We start from the raw sequence: 24,948 nt of genomic DNA, 5'->3' as shown, positions 1-24,948 counted from the left end.
GGGTAATTTTCATAAAATGGAGTGCATGTCTGCCTTGCTTAGTGGTATCCTCAGGGTCCAGGAAAACAAATTGTAGGCGATTAATTATAAAAGAATTGGAATGGATGGATGGGGGAATAGCTGGCTGGCTGGCTGGCTGGGATGGGCAGCAGGTAGACGGATATACCAGACAGGTCCTCTCCCATGCATGCAAAGGATGTATATAGGAGATTGTTTATCTGGCTGCCATTTGGTTAGATCCCAGCAAACTGTACAACTTATGAGTAGAACAGAAAAAGCTGACAATTAGGAAGAATTGAGATGGTTTTATAAAAATCCAAGATAATGCAACACAGCAACAAAGTCAAAGCCTGAGGATCTCGCCGTCCGGGGCAAGGAGATCCTTAATGGCGCTCCTGATATGATGAGTATGATGTGTGACTTATATTAAAAAAGCGATCCTGGTTTTCCTCAGTCATTCTCTGACATTTTCCTAAGGGTGTAGATGAGCTTAACTTATGCCTACAACACCAGTGAGGACAGATCGGCAGGCAGGACACCTCATTCTTGCTTGTTATCACTGAAACAGCAGGTGTTCAGTCTGGTTTTGCTCCTTAGATGCTCCTTAAGTGTCATGCCAAGTAATGTTGTAGGTGGCTTAACTGGCTACAGAGAGTCTCTCTAACATAGCAGATGGATTCCTGTCTTCTTATTGTATTTCTTGCTATATAGTTATGGGGGAAAACAGTTGATGAGCAAGGATTAACGTAAAATGGGGTATCCACAGGCAAAGATGTACATTACCTTTGTGGGGTATTGTGAGAAGAGGAAACATAGGAATTACCTGCTAGTGTGTATACAGGGACACAGATTAAAGAGCATTTCTTAGAAGGATATAGGATTTCAGGAGCTGCAAAAGGATGAAGAATGAAACCTTAATCAGAAAGAAGATGACACTTTAGTTATAGGGTTGGTCCAGAGGGGTGGTAGAAGGATTACATGAGTGCGGCTTGGAGGGTACAGAGGGTACTGCTGGGGAACGAGAGAACTTGCCTTCATTAAGAAGCATTACTCTTTAATGTTGAGGGGACTGGTAAAGACCTGGATCTTGAATCATATTAGAGATCAAATCAACAAATATTTTTCTGAGCACCAGCTGTATGCAAGGCATCGGAACATTCTTTATTTTCCCCTTATGTTTGTGGCTGCTTCTCCTCAAAATGTCCATGGATGAGAAATGAAGAGTTAGACTATTTTTGTCTATCTTTGGCCATTTTTGTCCGGGAGCACATTTAGTCAAAGACTGAGGCAGCCTTGGAAAAAGCAGTGTGTCTGTGGACTCTTCCTCCATTACTATTTTCATTCTTTTAACCTAAGACTCAAGTGCTATGACCCAGTAGCTCTAACGTTCCCCGTGCCTCTTTACAATATGGCGATTACTGACATGGTTTCTTTCCCATGATACAGCCAAAAAGCAGTGAGATCATGAGGAAGGTGGCAAGAGAAAACAATATTTAATTTGTTGGTGCCGTGGGAATAAAAATATTCTCCTTCCCCCCCAGAGGTTTAAATACATGGACACAACAACAACAACAAAAATATGCAGAAACGATGCTGCTCACCAAACAAGCCCACACTTCACTGCCTAATTAAATCATTTTAATCTAATGAATATAAGCAAGAAAATAAATTGGCAGAGCAGTGAGTCAGGGCGTGATTCCAGTTGAAGCCACGCACAGCCGGCGCTGCCCTGCTGGGACACGCACAGCCTTTCCGCTTACTTTCAAGTGACGCCCTATTGCACTTTCACACCAGTTGAGGAGGCCCGTGGAGGCAGCTTTACCTGGCAGCCTCCCAAATGGGACTGGACCTCCTACATACCTTCCCCTTTTGCTTGGCAAAACCTGGGTTTTAGCAAGTAGAGAATGCTGGGGAACCTAGCCCCAGTTAAGTGTGCTCCCCAGGACCATGGGTGCAGGGGTTTCCCCGGCTGGCCTGGAGTTTGGTGCTAACAGACTATTTACAAAGATGAATGCCAGGTTCCTTGATCTTGGTAGGGGTAGATGGAAAAAGTTCACGGTGTTATTCTGCGTTGTTTTGACAGGAGATCAAAGAGGAGCCACATTCTGTCTCAATATAGTAAGGGATGTTTTGGAAACATTTCGAGAACAATTTTTCAGCCTCATCATCTCATTTGAGTTTTCCTTTTAAATCCTCCTTCTTTCCTTCTTGCTCTTGCTATAGGAATAAGAGAAAGAAAAAAATACCCTAGTATAAGTTGACGATAGGGACAGGCTAGTGCGTTTTAACATGGAAGAAACATTGATTCCAACACATATGCGCCAATGACTGGGTTTTACCACTTACTGGTTTGGTGACCATGGACAAGCTTAGTTTCCCCATCTGTAAAATAGGAATAATAATGCAGATTTAGGAGAAATCTTATGAGAAGTATAAATGGAGCTGGAAAAGAGCCAGGAAAGTTTAGTTTCCTTACCTGAGAGGTGCCTACCCATTTACGATGGACATCCCTTACTTTCTCGATGCCTCTGTGGCAGGGGGTTCCCATCTTGTCATGTAGGCAGGAAAGTCCCTTCTTCTTATATGGGTTGCAGGGGTGTGGGAAGATTTCTTTTCTCATTATGGTGACAGTGAGGGTTAGGGGAGTCCCTTTTCACCCCTTTAATACTGATGGAAAGAAGGGGAAAGAAAGGGTAGGGAACGTCACTTCTGAGCAATGTTGTTCAGAGTTTGATGGGACCGGAGACAGACTCTGTTCTTGCCATCTGTCTCCTGTTTCTAGAGGTGGGGAGTGCTGGTCGGTTTCTAAGGCACATTTCGTTACAGTCTGACCCCCTCTCCCCCACACCATCGTGCCAGAGTCTTTCTAAGTCAGTAATATCAACACAGTACTGCGTTCCTGCTTCTGTACCTCTCCTTTCCTCTTTAGCCATGGCTCTTAATTCCTAGTTGCAGGATGTGCCAGTAATGCGGAAACTGTCCTATTTTTAGCAAAGGGAGATTGGAGAAACTGTCTCAGTCCTCACGTACACACAGAAGATACACCAGTCCTCCTCCTTGTGAGGCTTGCTGCCTAGGGGAAGAATCCAGGGTGTGTGTACAACTGGGCTGCAGGGAAAGCTCTGGGCCTTTGGGCTGCGTTGGTGCTTCCAAGAGGAGATGTAGAGGTGGCTGTTGGACTTAACATGTTCATGTTTAGAAGGCAAGATATACAGATTTTGAAGCCATTGGCATATGGTTACCTGAATCCAGGGGAGCTGATGATGACATTGCCTAGGGAGAAAGTCGCAAGCTATGGTTCTCAAACCTAGGTTGCGTTTGAGAAAGCCTTGGGAATCCTTCCTCCAGAGATTTTGCTTTAAAAACAGGTATAGAATGCAATCTGGGAACCAAGAGTGTTAAGAGCACCTTAGGTGCTTGTAGTGTGCAGCCAGGTTTGAGAATCACTGCTCTCCCATGCCTTCTCTCCTCTTCTTATTTACTTCAGTGCTTCGCCCTGAGCTGTGCATCGGCATCGCTGGGGGAGCTTTTGAAAATCCAGATGCCTGTGCTGCATCCCAGATCAAATAGGAACTTGAAGACTGGTGACTCCATTGTGCATCCCATGCCAAGAAGAAGATACCAAGGAAGGAGGGCATGTAGGTATCAGGTAGATGCTGAGTTAGCAAAGTCAACTGAGATGGAGGCATAGGCTTAGCACAGAACCCAGGAAAACTTGCTTTATTAAGCATTTGCTATCAGTGGAGCCTTCAATAGAATGTTAGGAAGAAGTCATAATACTTGATCTCATTCCTGATTTTAAAGATGCTTTCAGCATTTCCTGACAATGGATACTACACTTCTAGTCTTTTCTCCTTTTACTATGAGTTTGTATTATGATGAATTTTTATCAGATGCTTTTCTTGCATCTATTAAATTGGTTGTATGGTTTTCTTTTTTTAACCTGTTAATGTGCAGAATTCCATTATAGATTTTCAAATATTGAAAACTATCCCTGCTTTCCCGAGTTAAAAGTACCTTGAACGTGGCATATTGATTTTTATCTACACTGTTCCATTTGACCATGCTAGTACTTTGTTTAAGGTTTTGTCTCTTTATTCATGAAGTAGAAACCTGAAAGTTAACCTTTCCTAGTGTGTGCGTGGTTTTAGTATCAGGACTATTCTGGTTGTGTGAAATGACTCGGGGGCATATTTCCTCTTTTTCTGTTTCCTGGAAGATATTATACGAAACAGATGATTTCTTCTTTGAAAGTTTGGGAGTATTTTTGTCTAAAGCCATCTGAGCCTAGTGTTTTCATTGTGGGAATATTTTAAAATATTGCTTTCATTTCTTTCAGAGTTATAACACTCCTCAGGCTTTGCATTTTTGCTAAAAACAATCTCAGAACGTTGTATTTTTCTAGTTCCCAACCTCTCTTATCCTTGCATCTATTTCAGATGCCTTTTCAGCCAATTTCCTGCTGTCTCCATTTTCCAATTAACATGGACTCTGAACACACTGAAAGGTGGTTTCTGCTTCCTCTGAAGCTGCTTTGACAAGGTTGCAAATGGATCTCCATGATGCCAACTCAAAAGGATTCTTTTTAGTTCTTTAATTTTTTTTTCTTTTGACCTTTATGCTTTATTTTGAGATAGTTTACCAGCTGGTCCTTCCTGAAACGTTACACTCTTTGGCTTCTATGACAAAATTCTTTTCTAATCTTCTTTCTCTCTCTGGTTATATTCTAAAAAATCTCATTCATAAGCTACTTCCTCTTTTTCTCATACCTTGTGAACACGTTTTCAGGTTTTCATTATTAGTCCAATGTTCTTTTCATTCTATACAATCTCCTCAGATAATCCTATGTACTCTCATGATTTGAATATCACCCAGGGGTAGATTCAGGTTTTGTGGGGGTCTGAAGCTTATATAATTTGGGGGTTTCTCTTTGATAAAAAGAATACAGAATTGCATACTGGGTCTCACATTGGAAGTAAGGGGTATGAAACTCAAGCTTCACTAAAATTATAGTAAGTTTGTCTCTGTCTACATCTGTAGATAGATGACTCCTAAGTTGGCTTACCTTCTTTGACCTCGTTCCTGTAAGTTGAATTACTTATTGGACTTTTCTGTCCTACAATGGAACTTAAGGTGGAGGTTTTAGAACATGGCCCCAAGGTTATCCGACATGCCTCCCTTTGAGAAGTGGGGTTTAGGTCCCTCTCTTTGAGTCTGGGCATGGTAATTGCTTGACCAGCAGAATACAGTGGAAACAGCATGGTGCCAAGTTCTGGACCCAGCCCTTAAAAGGCTCACACCTTCCACTTCTCATGTTTTGGAGTGTTTGCTTTTGGAACCCAGACATCCTATTGTGAAAAAGTCAAGCCGCCACATGAGAGCCCACAGAGGTCCCAGCAGGTAGGGAGCACCACCTTGCCAGCCACGTGAGCGAACCATTATGGAAGTGGATTCTCCAGCTTCCAGCTCCCAGTCAAGCTGGCCTACTTGTCACCACGTGGGGCACAAATGAGATTTCCTCACTGAGTTCTGCCCCAATTACAGATTATCAGGATAAAAAAAATGAACGTGACTTTGAAACCTTGAGTTTGGGATCATTTGTTACACAGCCAAAGATAGCTAGCTAGAACACACAGATTCCTGAACCTATTCCTTTCTCTGTATGTCTATCGTAATTAATGATGGTACCAGTGACACTGTCACCCATACGTTATATGAACATTCATTCTAAATTTTTCCTATTTTCTCTCCCTTCATACCCAATTAGTTATGAAGTTGTGTAGTTTCAGATTTTACCTCTTAGGTGTTACTATCATGTACTTTTTTTTCTCTATCACTTGGTTTGTAATGCCCTCTGTATCTCAAAATATTTTGCAGGAGACTCCTAATATTTTTTGCAGTATCCATCCTGTGCCCTGCTCTAGATCCATTCCCTACACTGCCACAAAAATGCTTACAAAAGGGGTGCCTGGGTGATTCAGTCAGTTGAGCATCTGACTTTGGCTCAGGTCATGATCTCATGGTTTGTGTGGTCGAGCCCCACATTGGGCTCTGTGCTAACAGCTCGGAGCCTAGAGTCTACTTTGGATTTTGTGTCCCCTCTCTCTCTGCCTCTCCTCTGTTCACTCTCTCTCTCAAAAATAAAATACATTAAAAAAGTTTTTAAATGTTTACAAAATTCTAAACATTACTTCTCTGCTTAAATCCTTTTGATACAATAAACAGAGAATAATTAAAGATATGATGTAATTATCACATTTCTCAACTGAAGGAAGATCTGAGTTTACAGATTAAAAAATTGCAACACTAACAGATAATTATTATAAAATTTCCTACAGGCATCCTAACTGCTCCCCGCCCTCATTTCTGCTTCTATCAAACAACACAATACTAAAGTTTCCCAACTATGGATTAAAAATAAAGTTGTCCTGGACTTCCAATTTGCCAGTGGTAGGAAAAAAAAAAAGCCCAACAAAACAATAGAACAATCTTTGTGGGATTTCAAGGTGTACAGTTGTTAGTCAGAATTTTAATACCCAGCCAAATCATCATTTGTAAGTCAGAAATAGAAATGCAGGAAAAAAGAATATCGCCCATATATACTTTATAGAAACAAAAATGATTCTCAGTATTATTTACAATCTATTGTGTTCTATTTACAATGAAACTTTCCATGCCTGATTATGTCATGAGATTGGATAATACTGCAGTAGGTGCTATAATATCGCCATGTAAATATAGTATCATTGGTTGATACTTGTCACGTATCTAATAGCTCAGCAACATTTTAAGGCTAGTCTGGGGCACAAGCTGCTATTTTGAAATCTTGTTTTAATGAGAAAATCCGTTTCCAACTTCTATGTATCTAACTTAGCAAACAATTTTTGGAGCATAATGTGGAAGTATCTGAAGTGATTTGTCTTTCTGTCACACAATGATAGCTTGGGTTTGAACATCTTATAGTCAAAATTTATACTCTTGATATTTAAAAGATGCACATATTTATGAGAATCCTGAACAATGTTTTTCTGAAAAACCTTCCTTTTATTTCTTACTGTTTCTTCAGATCAGTAAAATGTGTGGAGATCAGATACTGAGTCTGTTTCAAAGTGCGACACATAAGAATTGGCTTCAGTTTGACATGAATTGGCATTTCTTTTTGTTTTCAGGTTGCCTCGGGTCTGAATTACTAAAGAAAATGAAGGTATGAAGGGCAGGTATGAAGGTTTAGAAAATAATAATACCAACATTTTAACATTTGACGAAGAATTTAATATTTGGAGTACAGAATAACAGGTATGCGTCATACCAATGACTTTTCCAGAATCACGTATTAATTACAGGAATATCTGGGAATACAGGGATATTTTTCATAGTAGCTTGCAAGTGATTGCAGTGCTGAAACAGTTTTTCTTTGGGGGGAGATTTTAGTGATTCGTTTTTTTTCACATGTTGTTACCACAGAGGCAGTTATGTTGGAGCATGGTGTATGTTCATAGATGACAAATTCTAACCCAAATTCCACATACACAGTGGTTATTTTAATCCAGAATCCAGAAGTCATTTTAACAGGTGATCTGGTAGGAAGTTTAACAGGCCAAGACAAATGAAGGTAGGTGCCCCTGATGATAAGGAGGGTTGTATGTAAATGAGTCTTGGCTTGGAGTTGCTTTTTTTTAATCTTTATTTTCTGTTTTAAAATTCTTCTCTTAGTAAGTCTGGGAGAAAAAAAAGAACTAGTGGATTCTTGCTGTACGTCTTTTTAAGAAGCATGAGGAGTTGTGAAAGATACTGCATGTTTTTCTAAGGACTCAAGTTACTAGAAAACTTGAGAAAGTTTGGGTTTTGGAGCACTTCGTGTTTGTTCTGCATTGAGCAGATGAGAAAGAGAATAGTTGAAAGAACCGTGTCAAGTATCAGATGATCCTATTGTTAGGGTGTTGGGTTGAAATGGCTGGAAGGACTGGGTATTCAGCAGGCACAGCTCCTGAGTTAGGCATTGGTCCCATCCCCACCCCCCCCCTTTTAGGTTCCTAATCTTAGAAAAGAATAATGCGGTCAAGAAAGAGCCGGGCAGGATGGATCATGAAGATAAAGGAAGATGTCATCCTACAACTTGAGTTGGTTTCACCCTAACCTCAATGAAACCACAAAAGACTCACATAACCTGAGATTTTTCATGCCTGGGGCCTGTTGGTCCCTAGTTCTCTGAAACCCAGAGAAAATCCTGAAGTTCTAACATTATTTTGGTAAGTCCCCACAGTCATCTCTTTACTGTGTTATGAGTGAATAAAGCATGAATGTTGGAGAGTGTCCTGGGTTTGTCAGCTCATCTTTTTTCCAATCTTGTCATTAATCATCTTTTTTATTATCTGATTGACTCTTTCTAGGTCTTCTACCACCTAATCACACACAAAGTATCTTGTAGTTGGGTTGCTTGAAGACTGTGAAGCTTATAAAGTGCTTATTTGAATCTTAATCCTATAACCCCACCTTATTATGTAAGCAAATTGTTCGCTTAATTGTTTGTTAATACAGGCTAGGGTTATCTATAAGTGGTACTGTTCTGCCAAATTTTAAGGTTAATGTGCTATCACCATCTTTGAACTTTGGCCCAAATCCTAGCCAATGGCCTTGTGCTGATTTATTTCTGCTAACATTGAACTTCCTGGGTCCAGAAAGTTTAAGTAGCTCATTAGGGAATCACAAAAGCCTTCCTGATCATGAGAGTCCTTAAAACTAGATCAAGTAGAATTGATTAGTTAAAATTCCTGTGGTTGAAATTTTATTGATACACAGCTCATAATTATCTGGAGAATTGCTAAGCAAATTTGTGTTTTACTGCACTATACTTTAAAAAAGAGTCTTACCTAAGTCAGTTGTGGGTTGGCTTGAGTTTTCTTCCAAGGAGCACAGTAAGTGGGGCATTGCTTAGCTGAGGAAGTATGGTACAATAGCAGGCAGGGAAGTATAGGGTTTGGGCATCCAGTTATCAGGGTAAGAGGAAACCTGTACTTTCTCTATGCCATTCTCTGATCTGTTACATTTCTTTTCCTTGTATAAAAAGGTGACATTCTTTTTAATTGGGGTAGCAGGTTCTAAGAGTGTCCTTGATCCATACAGCGTAAAGAAGGTAATAGCTGGTGCTCTCACATATGGGGCACATAGTCTGTGCCTTAGTATTATGAAATACGCAAACACCTCTCAAACTTACATCAATGTAAGTATAAATAGTTCCAATGGACAGATCAAGAAGATAATCCCTGGAAAAAAATAAGGGAGGGGCAGAATCCTGAATGTGCAAAGTCACTTCCTAAAATGAATATGAAAATATTTACTAAATTAACTGGAAGTGATGAGCCAAAAATGACTAGATCACATTTTCTATATCAAAAAGTGTGGAGCTTGACCAAGAAACAAAAATGAGCTTTAGTGGGAGAAAAGAGTCTTTATTTTTTAGTCTTAACCACTATACCAGTGGTTAAGATGTGTGAAATTAGTCCCTAGGACACATATATCTTTATGTATTTTAACCTTTTCTAGATGGCAAGCTCATTAAATACTCACTGAGTATCTACCACATGCATGGCATTGTGTTAAAGTAGGGGCTTCCGTTAGTTGTTCATGACCAAATAACACTGGGACTCTTTCTCTTTCCACCTCTCTCTGGGGGCTTTTATTCAAGTTCTAAAAAGCAGCTCTTCATCTCCTCTTTGAAGCCTTCCCTGAATGCAACAATCAGACATTAATCAGCCCCTGCCGTAAATTTCTGTGTGTAGTACACTTTTATAGAACTTATCCCACCGACTGTGTTCTTTGCTAAGCTGCCTGTTCCTTCCTGGTGGATTATGGGACTGAATTCCATACCACAGAGACCAGTTCCTCCTTCCCTCCCCTCACCTCCATCGCTACCCCCAACCCCACACATTCATTTCCCCAAGTGGTTATGTGAGTTTGGCTTTTAGTAGCAGTTCAATAAAGCTTGCTCAATATATGAGTTACTGTCTACCAGTGAAGCAGAAAGCTACTCTCCTTCAAAGTCATGCACAATTATAAGAGGTACGACTAACTGAACATTTGCTCCTGCACGCTTTACTTACATTATCTAATTTAATCTCATCACAACTCTATGAGGCTGCTATTATTTTATTGGCTCTTTCATTGATAAGACTGTGATATAAAGAGATCTTACGGTGCAAGCCCATCTTGCATCTCTGAGCTGGTAAGTCATAGAACAGGAAATGAAACCTCGTCTGCTGGACTCTGAAGCCATGTTTATTCCACTAAGTTAGGCTGAATCCCATAAAAAAGAATGACCTACATCTTAAAATGTCATTATTGATTCGCTTCTCTATTTTTTTAAACAACATATAATAGAGTATTGTACAAACACTGACTTTCCCAGTCTGGGTACATGTCACCTTTTAGCATTTAGTTGGAGAGAAAATCTCGCAATATCTTTCCAGTGTCATAATCAATACACTCAACATCCACCAAGCTTTTAGCGTGCTAAAGAGAAGGGTGTATGCAGGCTCTGAGATGTTTTTAGAACTCGAGACTGTAGACTCAAGAGAGTCCAGGAAGACCCTTGTGCCTGGTAGATATGATAGGCCAATCTGAGTGTGTTTATTCAGATAAACTTATTCCTGAAAGATCTGAGGTAAATTCTTAATCTCTCAGTAGAAAGAGATATGTGAGCTGGAAGATAAACATGGAATGCCTGTGTGGAATGCCTCCATCCCTTCAGATGCAGGATGTTAGGGAAACTGTGAGCGTGTCTTTGGATAAAAAGTTCCTCCAGGGCAGGGAGGACATGTCTCCTCATAATACCTGCCTCACAGCTGTGGAGTTCACCAGACATGCTCAGTAAGTTTTTGTTGATAAAAAGCTGGCCATCATTGCCATCATCGTGCAGATAGCCTGGAGCCATAGCGCCAAAGGACACACCGTCACCAAAAAAATAGCCTACTCCAGATCTGAGAATAAGGTATAGATCATGCTCAGTGAGGCTTATGGAGAAGAGAAGCTGTGGCAATCAGGATATCTGCATACAAATCTTAGACATCATCTTTTAAAGAGACTGTAACAGCACAGAGGAGGAAGCAGCATGGCTCTATTAATAGTTGGTGAAATAGCAGGGCATACATTCCGTAGCATAGCTCCATATGGGGAGAGGGGAAGACGACATCTTTTATTACCACACCTTCCCCAACAGCTAAACTGATAGCCTTGTAGTGAAGAGCTGCCGACAGCACGCTGCGAAATGACAAAAAACCCGCAGCACACTGAGCTGCTAGAATGTATTCATCATGCTCTGCACAGAGAGCAGGAAAATCCCACTTACAATGTAATCACATCCACGTGTCCTTCTGTGTGTGTGAAGTTCAGCCTCCTGCCTGAGATTCTACAGCTGAAATCCAGGGAACAGGGCATATATCTGAAGGCAGGAAAGGAAATATGAGGAAAACCACAATTTCTCATAAACCAGACATAAAAGGTCATTTTCCTTATCACTCCTATTAATCTATTAGCGCAACTGTTTTTGTTTTTTTTTTTTTTGAAACAGTGAAAATGCTTAAGTCTCTGGGAAGCCGTGAGAAAAGGATCAGTTTTTACAAGAATCTAAGATGATGGCAGAGATGGCATTAATGTAAAATGCTATTTTGGCCTCAAAAGCTATACATAGTAATTATAGACATAATTTGAAAAGCAAGACAAGAAATTTTAGGAAATACTGATATTTCCACCCCAAAGAGATATTTACTCTTAACATTGTGGCAAACGTATTTGTGGTCACTTGACAATGAGATCATGCTCTGAATACTGTTTTATAATTTTTTTCACTTATAAATATATTGGGAGCAATTCCCCATGACAGTATGTTTTTGTAATTAATTAAAATTACAGAAGAAAAGTGCACATGTATCATGCCAAGGCATATTTTAACATCATTTTTTCCCCCAAGTTTATTCATTTATTTTGAGAGAGAGACAGAGTGATAGAGAGAGACACACAGCATGAGTGGGGGAGGGGCAGAGAGAGAGGGAGACAGAGAATCCCAAGCAGACTCTGTAGCACTGTCACCACAGAGGAGCCTGAAGCAGGGCTTAAACCCATGAAACTACGAGATCATGACCTGAGACAAAAATCAGGAGTGGGACACTTAACTGTCTGAGCCACCCAGGTGCCTCTTAACACCATTATGAGGGGTGCCTGGGTGGCTTAGTCGGTTAAGCGTCCGACTTTCGCTTAGGTCATGATCTCGTGGTTCGTGGGTTTGAGCCCCGCGTCGGGCTCTGTGCTGACTGCCAGCTCAGAGCCTGGAGCCTGTTTCAGAGTCTGTGTCTCCCTCTCTCTCTGACCCTCCCCTGCTCACGCTGTCTCTCTCTCTCTCCTAGAAATAAATAAAAATATTTAAGAAAAATTTTTAAATGTTTATTTTATTTTTGTGTGTGAGAGAGACAGCATGAGTGGGGGAGGAGCAGCGAGAGAGAGAGAGAGAGAGAGAGAGAGAGAGAGAGAGAGAGAATTCAAAGTAGGCTCCAGGCTCTGAGCTGTCAGCAGAGAGTCCGATGCGGGTCTTGAACTCATGAACCATGAGATCATGACCTGAACTGAAGTCGGACCCTTAACTGACTGAGCCACCCAGACACCCCTCTTAACATCATTTTTAATGTTTACAGTGTTCCATTCTATGGATATTTTATAATTTAACTCATATTTTGGTTTTACGAATACAGGATTTCCCCACATTTCCCTTCACTATTATAAACAATGAGTATGAGCAATATAAACAAAAGAGTATCAATGGAAATATATCTTTGCCCTGATTTTATTTATTTTACTAAAATTGGAAATACTGGTTTAAAAAAGATGAGTTTTCTAAAGCCTTGCCTCACTGTTTTCCAGAATGGCTACGCCCTGTTTCTCCTCATACCCACAGTGTAGGAGCATGTAAGAAGGAATGAGTGGTATATCATATAAAAATTGCAAAAGGTTTTCTTTCTCTACAAACTATGTGTATTTCTTCAAGCATGTATTGCCTGAATAAGTCCTTTGATTTTGTTTTTCTATTGGGAGTTTTTGCCTTTTTGTTTGACTTTACAAAATCTCTTAATGTAGTCATTAATGCATCTTTATTTGACATATGTGAAGGAATTCTCATTTTGTCACTTGGCCTTGAAGTGTGTGTGTGTGTGTGTGTGTGTGTGTGCAGTCAATCCTCATTATTTGTTGACTCTATTTGCATATTTGCCTACTCACTAAAAATTACTTGTAACCCCGAATCAATATTTGTGGGGTTTTGTGGTCATTTGTGGACACGTGCAGAGCAGTGAAAAATTTGAATCGCGTGACATGAACGATCCCAGTGGACGTCCAACAAGGCAACCCTTCACCTCCTCGTTCCACCTCAGACTGTGTTCTTTCACAGTCCACTTACTGCCACATTTTTCACATTTTCTGCCTTTTTTTGTGGGAGATTTTACTGTTTAAAACAGCCCTCAGGGCAGTGCTGTGGTGCTGTCTAGTCCCTAGTGCAGGAGGCTGGTTCTGATGTGTCTCACAGAGGAAACGCACGAGCTTCCTTAAGGCATGAGTTATAGCAGCTGTTGGCTGAGATTGCAATGTTAATGGATCCACAATGTATATTAAGTAAGGGATCTTTAAACAGAAACACACATAAAATAAGGCGACGTATTGACTGTCTGACAAAAATGTTGGGATCCAAGGCTTGCAAGACCCTAGTGCTGTATTTCCGCCAGGAGTAATGCCTCAGTACTTGCTAATTCTGATGACTTTATAGGACATAACTACAGCAAATAACAAGAATTAAATGTATCTCTATATATTTTGTTATTGCTCTCTATACATTATATATATTTATATATGTTCTTTACGTGTGGGCATTTACAGTTTTTACTGGGTCAAATAGTTCAATTTCTTCTTTGTGGATTGAGCCTTGGTGCTGTGCTTGGTGTTGGGGGAATACTTGTTTTGCACTCTTCATATTTTCCATGGGGGGGAAATCTCTACTGGCGTAACACCTGACTTCTCTTTGGGCTGATCCTTGTCTGAGTGGTGAATTTGGGAGAAGAGATAGCTCCTTTGCCTTGAATCCTTGACAGCAAAAGTTTCTGCTGTCAGCTTTCACCCCATCTATGCAAAGCCCCCATGGCCTGCTGAGTATAGTAACCTCAGAAGTCCTAAGGCTGCTGTACACAGTCAGTGCATCTTACACTCAGCCACTGGTGGGGACCACTTCTAGCCAGATGTGTGGCTCCTAGCTAGAGTGTTTCCAGATACCTGTCTTTTCTACTTCATTAGTGACCACGTTGTAGGGGTCTTCTGGAAAATACACATTGGGGTTAGGCAGGAGGGTGTATTGGAAGGTCAGTTCACTTCTCATCTCCTACAGCGATGGTGTTTGGTGTAGCTGAAACCCACAAATGTGTGAACCTTTACTCTCTAGGATTCTCCTTCCCCGCTCCCCTCAAAAGTCCCTTTTCACTTTAAAAATGATATATTCATGCATGGTTTTGTCTAGTTTTTCTTTGGCTTAATTTTTTTACTCTTTTTGTTTTAGAGTAGCTGGTATTGCTGATGAGTTTCTCTGTTTCTAAAGAAAGCACTGTTATCCCAGGAAAAGAGAGCACACCCTGTTAACCCCTATTGTATCTGGGAGCGGGCAGAAGTCCTTCTCTTGTTTGTCCCAGCCTTATTTTCTGGGGGCTGAATCCAGCTCTTATTTGCCGTGGCTTATTACCAGAATTTTTAATCTCGATTCTTGAGTGATTGATACTCCGCCTATTCCGACGTACCCCTTGTCTCTTATTCGCATTGACTGTGTCCTTTTAGAGTCATGTTATCCATGTTACCCCTCTTCTTTCCTCCATCAGTACCCTTTGGTGTTTCCACTCATATTTGAGCCAAAGTATAGTGACTCTGTTCAATCTCAGTCTGTTTGATGAAAGCCCTGTTGACTTCACCCTGAAGCCATCGTCACCCATCGCTTCCTGTGTGCTGGGTGGCAACGGCTCTTCTACTCTTACCTTGTAAGAAATAAACATGACAGATACAGCCAGGTTTGCTCAGGTACCGCAACAGCTTTGTATATATCATATATCTCTCCATGTGGAGACCCACGTGTTTGTGTGGGCAGCTGCCCCTCTCTAGCACACTGAGATCACCATGATGGATATCAATACTCCGGGGAGGGGACTTAAAGGCACAAAGACAGTACATTAAGGAGGGACAAGCTGAGACTAGTACTCTTAATTCATCTGATGTTACCAATACTGATCCAAAGAACTTGCCTGTAGCATGTGCTAACAATAACACTAGGCATTGTTTTTTGTTTTTTTTTTTTTGGTTGTCAAATGATCCTTTATTAAAATATTTTCCATTTTCCTTTGTAGTTCTTAACTAGCCGGGCATTCCACTGCACCACTGTTGATGTCATCTATGATGTCATGAGGGTGGCGGCCATCAACATTGCAGCCCACAGACTGGGCGGTCCCCAGAATCTCTTTAATGGTCCCAGAGAGTTCTCTGGCTAATGATTGGTGCCGCATCTGTTGGGCAATGTTGACAATCTCATCAAAAGTGATATTTCCACTGTGCTTAATGTTTTTCTGCTTCTTTCTGTCTCTCGGTGGTTCCTTGAGGGCTTTGATAATCAGGGCAGAGGCAGATGGTACCACTTCAATCTGGGCCTGTCTGTTCTGAATGGTCAGTTTCACTGTAATCCTCAGACCCTTCCAATCACCGGTTGCCTTGGCGATGTCATCACCAACCTTTTTTGGAGACAGACACAGCGGGCCAATCTTCGGGGCCAGAGCAGATGTGGCACTGACTTTGCCACTGGTGCACCTCAGGTATACGACTTTGATCTCGTTGGGGTCGAACTTAGGCAGCATGGTGGAGGCAGTTGGTGTCGGATGAACCCGGATTCAGGACGCCCGAAGACTGTTGCACCATCACCTCCTCCGAGCTGAAAGCCAAAAGAACACTAGGCATTGTTATTCTTTCTCTGCCGATCGAACTACTGACTAGAAGTTTATTCTTTCTCTGCCAATTGACCCATCAAACTGCTGACTAGAAGTGTCCAAAATATACTGCCATCAGAACCATGGTGGCTACACCAGATTTAGGATGGGTCCATGAAGCTTATGCCAGGTTATTGACATTTGAGCACTCATGCATCCCTATGTTTAGAACAGAAAAATTGCTCTAAACAGAACCAACCCAACTGTATCAGGAATATGGGATAGATAGAATCGGAACTTTGCAGTCATTGTGTCATACTAAGGGGTAGAAACTGGTTGGCGCTGACTGGTTGTACTGCCCAGATATCTGTTGGATAGCCTCGAGGAGAACCCAGTGATTGCGTGGCACAAACCTTTGTCCGTGGCTTCTGCCTGGGTGGCGGGGCCACTGTACCCTGGATAGGGGGGCACAGGGGAGACTGCCCCAGAGTAACAAGAGTTGACAACCTCCTTCTCCTCAAGGCCAGGTGGGCAAATTCTTATTTTCCCTGCACAATCATTTAGCCTCTGTCTTTGTTTCCTCCGGTGGTCTGAAGCACATTATAGCACACACAGAAGCCTTACTAAATTCACCCAGCAAGCCTCAAATGATAGCTGACAAAGCCTGTCCTTACTGAACACTGAAATGTCTCTAATGAGAAAAGCTATCCTCCAAAATAGAATGGCTTTGGACATCATTACTGCCCCATACGTAGTCATCTGTGCCATTATCCAAGCAGAATGCTGTGTGTTCATACCTGATGAGTCTGCTAATGTATCATCTTTATTAAATCTCATGAAGACACAGTGAATACCCTGTGTGATCTGACTCCCACCCTAGGGGACTTCATAAATCTGTGATTTGGATTGTGGGGCTTTTGGTGGACAAAAAATATCACTTACTTTGTGAATCATTGTCTCAGTCTGTGTTTTCTCTTGTATGTGCCTATAATGTTGCCATGATACTTGCCTCCAGTGCAGCCAGCTAGGCACCAAACAAGCCCCTCAATGCTAGAATAATCCCTTGCTGACCACTTAGGGCACATTGCAGATGAGGGGGACATGTGAGATTGTAAAAGTCGGCCATGAGGGCTGGAGTGTTGGAGGAAGTCAAGGAGAGGATGTGACTTTTGGTTGGCCCAAGAGCTGGACTCAGGCAATTGGAGGCTCCTCATCCTGCCCCTGTCCTTAAATGTACGTTCTGCCCATCATTCCTGTGCTAGGAGCCACTTTAGAGACATAGATGTAAGAGGGTAATATGTTATTGAGACCATCTGGACGATACATGACTGAACCCTGTTAAGTCCCCTGTACAGTTTTAATATTCCAGCAAGTGGATGCAGAAATCTACTCATCTTGCAGCCATCCAGGACAGGCTTCACATGTAAGTTCCTTTGTTTATTAAATCTGCTACCTACCAAAAAAAACAAAAACAAAAAGAAGAATCGGAGGGGAGAGTCAAACTCAATCAAAATCAGAACTGGATTGAAATCCTATTCCCCCACCCCCTTACTGGGTGTGTGACCTATCATGTTAAACTTTAAGACTGAGTCTCCTCATTGTAAAATGGTAATGATGATAATAACAAATATGAGAGAATGCTTGTGAGGTACCTAGCACAGTGCTTGGAGATGATAGAAGCTTGATTAATGTTGGTTAAATGTGTGCTTTATTCTGTTTCCTTCTTTTCTACCTTAGGTGAGAGATGAGGTATCTTTTGATGTGTTCACAGCATAAACATCAAAGTACTTTCCGTGCATCATTTGGTAACTTATTCTGTCTTATTCCATTCTGTAAACCACTAAAAGGAGCAAGGACATCATAACTTCTTTTAGGGGCCATGACTCTTCTAAGGATCTTGTAATAAATAGTCAGTATCTGATCATCTGCTCACAGAAGGTGTGTGATCTCATGTCATTAACTCTTGCAAGTTCTCAGTGCCTTCGCTTGAGGCTGTCCTTTGGTCTAGGTCATCCTTTGCTCACACCTCCTGCCTTTCTCTAGCCCAGCCTTGTGTTTGGGAAACAGTTTTTGAAACCCAGGTTCAGTAACATCATACAGCCATTCATGCTGTCCTTTCTAAGGTGAATGGACTACTCCTTCCTCTGTGCACACTTTGCACCCAATTAATGTGTCTCATGTAGAACCTGCTTTTCTCTAAGCTCCTTACTTGTTATTGTAACCTTTCTCTCCATTTACTACCCCAAGACCCAGCACAACATTTGGCATATAGTAAGTATTAAATAAATATCTGTCGAAGGCATGAGTAATGAGTGGTGAAAGATATAGAGTAGTTACGATGGAATGATTATGATGGAAAGACATGCTGTCTTTGGAGTGCCGTAGGATGTCAAATGGCGCCTTCAGATAAGGATATGGACAGTACTTCCTGTTTTCTGCAGATATAATCATGTGGCTGAGTAAGGTTGAGAGGTGACTGGGCTGTTTGCTGAACCAAAATGCTTCAGCCAAAGTTCCCAATGTCTACTTGTTTTTATAATCTGCTTGGGATAAATACACCTAATTTGTATAATACACATAGAGCTCTGGTGGGGGTCGGAGAGCGGGTGTATAACCTCATGTGTACATTTTCTCCTGGGCTCATTACATGAATATTAAATCTGGTTTGTTGAAAAGGCCTTGGAAACAACAATACTTTTTTTGAAAATTAAAAACCCTAATGTGTTTTCTTAGTGTTTTGTATACTTAAGATGTTCATCACTCTAGTGATCTGCCTTATTTTAAAATTAAGGGAAGCAATTATTTTTTTTTAATGATTTTTTTAAAAATTTATTTTTAAAAGACAGAGAGAGAGAGAGCTCAAGCGCACACGTGAGTGGGGGAGGGATAGAGCATCCAAAGTGGACTCTGTGATGACAGCAGAGAGTCCGATGTGGGGCTCACTCACGAACCATGAGATCACAACCTGAGCCAAAGCCAGATTGTCAACCTACTGAACCACCCAGGTGTCCTGGGAAGCAACTCTTGAATAAATAAGTAAATTAGGAAGAGGAGACAAGTCGTTCTTATGATATAATTCCTAGATACCCCCTCCAAAAATACATGGAGACACCTGTCTCTCCAAAAGTTTCTCACCCACCACCCCTCTTGAGAGTGGGTTGGACTTAGTGACTTTTCTCCAAAAAATAAATAAAAGAAAGAGTAAAATAGTAAACCCAGAGTAGAGAAACTTGGCAAACCCAAGCTTCATGGAGGATGAAGACTAGTATCACTGGTGACATCATATGGATGTCCTTATGTCCAGGGTGTTGGTAAGTGATGAGAAGGGCAATTCACCTCTGTGTTATTCTTTCTAAAAACTCATAACACCAGTCTAATCATGAGAAAAACAAACAAGAGGGACGCTCAGATTGGAAGACATGCTACGGGATCCCTAAACAGTTATGAAAAACAACGAATGACTGAGAAACTGTCACAGATCAGGGAGACTGAGGAGATGGGTACCTTAGTGCAGTGTGGTAACATGCGTTGGGTCCTGGAACAGAGAGAGGACAGTGATACAGAAACTGGTGGAATCCAAAGTCTGGAGCTCAGTGAATACCAATCTGTCTATATCAGTTTCTTAGTTTTGCCAAGTATACAATGCTTCTATAAGGTTGTATAAAATGGGGCAACTCTGTAAGGGATATGCAAGCACTCTCTGTATTATTACCTTTGCAACTTTTTGGTAAATCTCAAATTGTTTAAAAATAAAGAGTTTATTTAAAAAATAAAGGAGGCAGATATCTTAGTCACTTTATTTCCTTTTTCAACCCATCGTCAAACGACAGACACCTTCAGAAGTAGACAGGGGATAAATGAACCTTTGTGGATTGCTTTGTATTGAGAAATTCCTGATGTATTACAGACAAACCCCTATTATAGCAAAAACTTTCCAAGAGAAAAGCAACCAATTAAGAAAAACAAAATGGAAAGAAAACACGAATATCTTGCAGGTTCTATCATCTATACTGGCATTTTTACAAGATAAAGGTAAATCCCTTTTGTGTAGTAAAGCTTAACAACACAAAGATTGGTGGATCTGCTCACCTTTTAAAAACACTGTTGCTTTGCTTTTGGGGAAGCTTTAGTTATTACTTTCCCAGATTTAACAATGAAAACTTTTGGTCATCTGTGAGGACTATGGGTTAATTAACCCTTTTATTAGCGACCAAGTGCAATATGTTTCTTAAGCAAATATTAACTTCTTTATATTCAACGTGGAAACAAAAATGAGTGATAGACACTTCTCTGGCAACCTACCAAGGCCTAAGGAGAGAAGGTGAATTTTCTTGTGTGCAGACTAAAAATACTCTTAGCTCAAATCACTATTCTAGAGAATGAAATTTCACAATGTTTGCCTCTTTGATTTTTTCATTTGCGCCCAGCACCAGCTCTGCGTACATGTCAGTTTGCATCCTTAAATGCGCGTGAAACCAAACCCGGGGATTTTGCGGGGCTCTAATTGCTGTATGATTTGATGTTACTGTGCAGTGAAGCCGTGCTAGTTAATTGTTTTCCTGACTGAATTTCCATTTGTTTTTCTCCCCCTGCCCCCATTCTGCCTAAAGGAGCCTATAAAGCAAAAAACAAACACACAGAAGTCCCTCTGAAGAGTGTCTTTCACTTTCTGAAGCATCAAGGCCTCATTTGCAGTGGGTAGCAGCCTCATCATCATGTGGGTGATAATGATGACGGGTAATTGTAATACTTAAGTGGCTTCAGCTTATGGTGATTATGGAAGGGAGCAAAGTGAGGATGGGTGTGTGGAAGAAAAAGATGGTTTGCTCTGCTTTCACGGCCTTTCCAGCATTTCAGACAATAGAATGAGAAAGTCATCTCTTGCTAGACTCTATTCTAGCATTGATATGTGGATTTGGATTACAGTCCATTGGTACATAGTGTGATATGCTGCATGATTACTGGAGGGAAATTCATGGAAACAAATTAAATATTTGATTAACCACTTTAAATAATGATCGATTTTTATGGCTTCCTATCCACTGCCTTTTTCATACTAATCAATAGCTCAGGCAATATATAAACAACAGCCTTCTGGAATAAATAATTGCATTATATAATGCTAGTTAAATTTAGAAATTGATATTTTATTGCATTTCTCACTCATAAAATGTAGTGCCAAATAGTAATTGTGATTGAGTTAGAGTCTCATAATGTTTTGCTTCACAATCCAACCAAGGAATTGTTTCTCTCTGAAGACGTATAGAAACACATCCCTTGGGTAATGATGGATGACTGAGGAAGACCAGGATGAGGAGGTGGGAAAGGGGGCTGGGGAAAGAAAAAGTATCTAAATGAGATTGGAAAGGAGGGGGAAGGGCGAGAAACAAAAATAACAAATTTCATGTGGCATGTTGCCTCTTTGGGATCCCAGTCAACCATTTTAATAGAAATGGGCGGGAGACAAGGAAGAGCCCAATTGGAAAACACTGAGAAACAGGCCCTGTGTCCTCAGGAGAGCAAAATGTCTCAGACAATAAGATGGGAGATTTATTATGAAGAAACTAAATGTGCTGTTTCCCTCTCCTTGGTATTTCTAAAGCCCTTAGCTTCACAGGCAAATGTATGCTCTAGTCGTTTCAGAAACATCGCTGGCTGCTTGGAGACTAAATGTCTACTGGCTATGAATCAATGCTCTTCTTGCCCCTGTCCCCAAGGATAAGTGGATTCCCCCATTCCTTAGATAATTCCATCATCATCTCCAAGAAAAATGAAGATCTCCCAGATGGCTAGAAGCAGACAGGGAAAAAATGGAGCCATATTGCCCTAGTTCTAGAATTGGAAGGTGTACCCTCATCCCCGTGCAGAGGGTAATAAGCAGTACTACTTACAACAGAGTTTTCTAGAAGGGCAGTGCTTTCTGTTGAAGAATATGTGAGTAGCTGTATTCTGGACACTCTTTACAAACCCCAATAAATGTGCTTTCAAAATTGTAGCTGAAAATATGACTGGGATACTAAGACCCAGATGGAAGGGAAAAGAATCAAATGACGTCCAACTGGGAAACAAGGAAAGTACAATCTAGAGCTGTTTCTACAAAACCATGCGAGGTGTGTGGTCTTGAAAGAATTGCTCTTCCTTGCCTGGAGTGTCTGACAGGGTCCCTGGAGATAACCAGAGTGATGGGAGAAGTCCAATATCAGCTCAAAACTACCATTCGAGTTGTGTCTACAGTTTTCTCCTCTTTGCCCCAACCTGGAATGAACTCTCTCATTTGTTGCTCTTAATTAAATTTTAGCTCCTCTTCAATGTCAGCTCAAATTCTACCTCTGCCTTAACAAACCGTACTCCAGTATTCTCTTCTTCTTCTTCTATTTTTGAACTTTTATCACTAATGCCAATGCTTTGATTATAAGGATTCTTTCATTTTTAATAAGCTTTTTGTCTTTCTAGCTGAAGAATAAGTCCTTTGAGGGCAGCAATCAGATCTTGGTTTCTTTTATGGTTTCACCAATAAGTTTGTCACAGTGAGGAACTTCTGGGTGATGACTAAAAATACTTGTTAGTTAGTTGGTTGAATGATTCAGGAACATGAAGGCCTCCAGGTATTTCCAAACTAGAACAGGACATTTTCTTACGGCAGATATAATCATTTCAGAAAAGTATTGGCATGACCACATATCATTAAGCTCCAGATCACTGTCCTGGCATCAGATAATGTGCTTATGATTGATTAAGCACATTGATTAATGTGCTTAATCAATTTATCCATCAGAATCCAATGCGGAGAACCTTGAACACAGAATTTAGAGTGTATTTGCTTTCATTGTCTGAGCAGCCAGAGCTCCATCCATGTTTCTTCTTCAGCCAAATATATCTTCCTCTTGGACTTCCCGTCCTCTCTTGACCATTTGGAACAGACCAATCAACCTGGCTTTGCTAAGGCTGTAATACTGAATCAACAGCTGGAGACTTGGATGACTTGAATAGGCATAGTTCTGAGAGAATTTAGGGGACCCTAAAAGTGTAAATCACTTCATGATTTGTAGATGTGGGAAGAGTGTAGTACTTAAAAATGTAATTAAGATCTGGAGATACAAACTGCAGTGAGGCAACCCAGTGCAAAAACATGGCTCAATCTTACAAGTGTATAATTATGTCTTCAGGACACTGTAGCCCGGAACTGGGGGCTCAAGAGTGTGTGGTTTACGCTAATGGAAATCTCAGGTTCAAGCCTGTTTGGCATCATGAATGGAAACTCAGTCCTCCAAAGTTCTCCATTTCTCATTGGCAGGGTAGCTAAAGTGGTTCAGATGCTTTTGGGGGTAGCATTAATGTTCCTCTTTGCTACCATGAGGTCATCATTCAGCCTTTGCTGTGTTTGCTACTTCCTCTGTGGACCATAGGGTCCCCCAAAAAACTGTCTTGTTGATCAGGGTCTGAGCTTTCCTCTGATTTGGGATTCAAGGACTTGAATAGGTATAATGCATCTTTTCCAATTCATGAAAAAGAAGACGATTGTTTGACTATTATTTATGCATTCTCTCACTCAGTTCCTCATTCCATAAGAGATTAGAGATAGTGTAATAAATGAAGGAAAGCAAAAAATAAATAGCTGTGGAAATCAGGAGCAAAGGAGAATATAGGCAGGAAACTAATAAAACAAGGGGTGAGTATAGTATATTAAAGACATATTACAGGTATATGGTCCTGGACACTTTCTAGATGTGGAATATAAATTTGGCTTAACAATTCCTAGCAGCCATAACAGAGATGGAAACCAAACAGGAATGGAATTTACTCTGTTCATATTTACAAAGTGACTATTCAGGAGAATACAGCTTTTCCTGATACTGAGAGTAACAGGAAATGTTTCCCCATGGGTCTTGGTAAGGAGGATACTATGTCAAGGTAGTGGATGATGCTTTCAACAACACCTTTGTGTTAGATTTGTTTCGTCCTTCAATGTTAGATTATAATGTCCTTCAATGTCAAGCTGATGGCTATACAGCTTGCTAGAGTTCTTGCTTGATCTAAGGCTGAAATTTGAAATGTCTGGGGGGAATTGACAGACTGTGTATTCTCCAGACACCCTTCCATCAATATTATTTTGGGCAAGAGCTTCCTACCTGTCTTAACTCCTAAGAGGCAGTATAGTGAGTGGTTAAGCATGAAGATTCCCTGGTTCAAGTCCCAGTTTTACTACATGACCCTCAGTTTCTTTAGCATGAAAAAAGGATACTGCATTCCTCCTAGAGATGTTTTCAACATGAAATGAGATCATGTATGCAAAGTGATGAGCCTGGGGAGTGCTCGATAAATGAGTCACTATAATTAGACCCCAAACAGAGTGGCTTTCCAAGTCTCAGTGCCTTTCAAGCAGACATATTGCACTTTTTTTATTTGCCTCTGTTTTTCCCCTGAGGAGTAGGAAGAGACTCAGAGTGCCATCATGGGGCGTTAACCCCTTTTGCTGACATTCGAGTAGCTTCCCCAGGCTGAACTTATGGGCTTGACCCTTTATGCCCATGGGTGATAACCTCTGATGTGTCCAGCCAGGACAGGCTCTCATGGATGCAGAGGCCCAGAAGCAGGTGCCAGGAAATGAAAACAGGTCAAAACCAAGGACAAATATTGAGCCGCAATAGTGGAGGGGAGCACATGTGCATGTGCACACAGGCTTCGAGAGTTCTGCTAGAGGCGTGGGTGTTTTCCAACTGGCTTTTTATTTCTGTTTGTTTCCTCATAGAGCTTTAAAGGCACTAAGGTGCAACCTCAGAGAGATTTACTTAGGAGAGAAAAAAAGATATTTTTTAGTGTATTTTGCAAGTTTATAAAACCAAGAAGGACAAGGATGAATTGAAGATGGGACAATTCCTGGAAAGCTCTATCTGTTGGCTCCCATTATAGTCATTAAAAGAAGGTTAACTTTACATAGCAGCTGGCAGGCAAAGGGTACTCA

At 40.9% G+C, this 24,948-nt stretch overlaps 1 long non-coding RNA gene and 1 pseudogene across 1 annotated transcript in view; one reads left to right on the top strand and one right to left on the bottom strand.

Annotated features, from left to right (window-relative positions):
* Nucleotides 1–8,248, top strand: part of LOC144221841 (uncharacterized) — a 100,241-nt gene extending 91,993 nt beyond the window's left edge. The window contains exons 3-4 of the long non-coding RNA XR_013332197.1: nucleotides 7,170–7,296; nucleotides 8,030–8,248. This is a non-coding gene — a long non-coding RNA (uncharacterized LOC144221841). The remainder of the gene's footprint in view (nucleotides 1–7,169; nucleotides 7,297–8,029) is intronic.
* Nucleotides 8,249–15,410: 7,162 nt separating this feature from the next.
* Nucleotides 15,411–16,143, bottom strand: LOC144221840 (large ribosomal subunit protein uL11 pseudogene; annotated as a pseudogene).
* Between the last annotated feature and the right edge of the window lie 8,805 nt (nucleotides 16,144–24,948).

Source organism: Crocuta crocuta, unplaced genomic scaffold, assembly GCF_008692635.1.
Source record: "Crocuta crocuta isolate KB4526 unplaced genomic scaffold, BGI_CrCroc_1.0 scaffold151, whole genome shotgun sequence".
In the NCBI taxonomy this organism is placed as follows: domain Eukaryota; kingdom Metazoa; phylum Chordata; class Mammalia; order Carnivora; family Hyaenidae; genus Crocuta; species Crocuta crocuta.
Note: the sequence above shows the minus strand (reverse complement) of the source record. Positions and strands in the feature narration are given on the sequence as shown.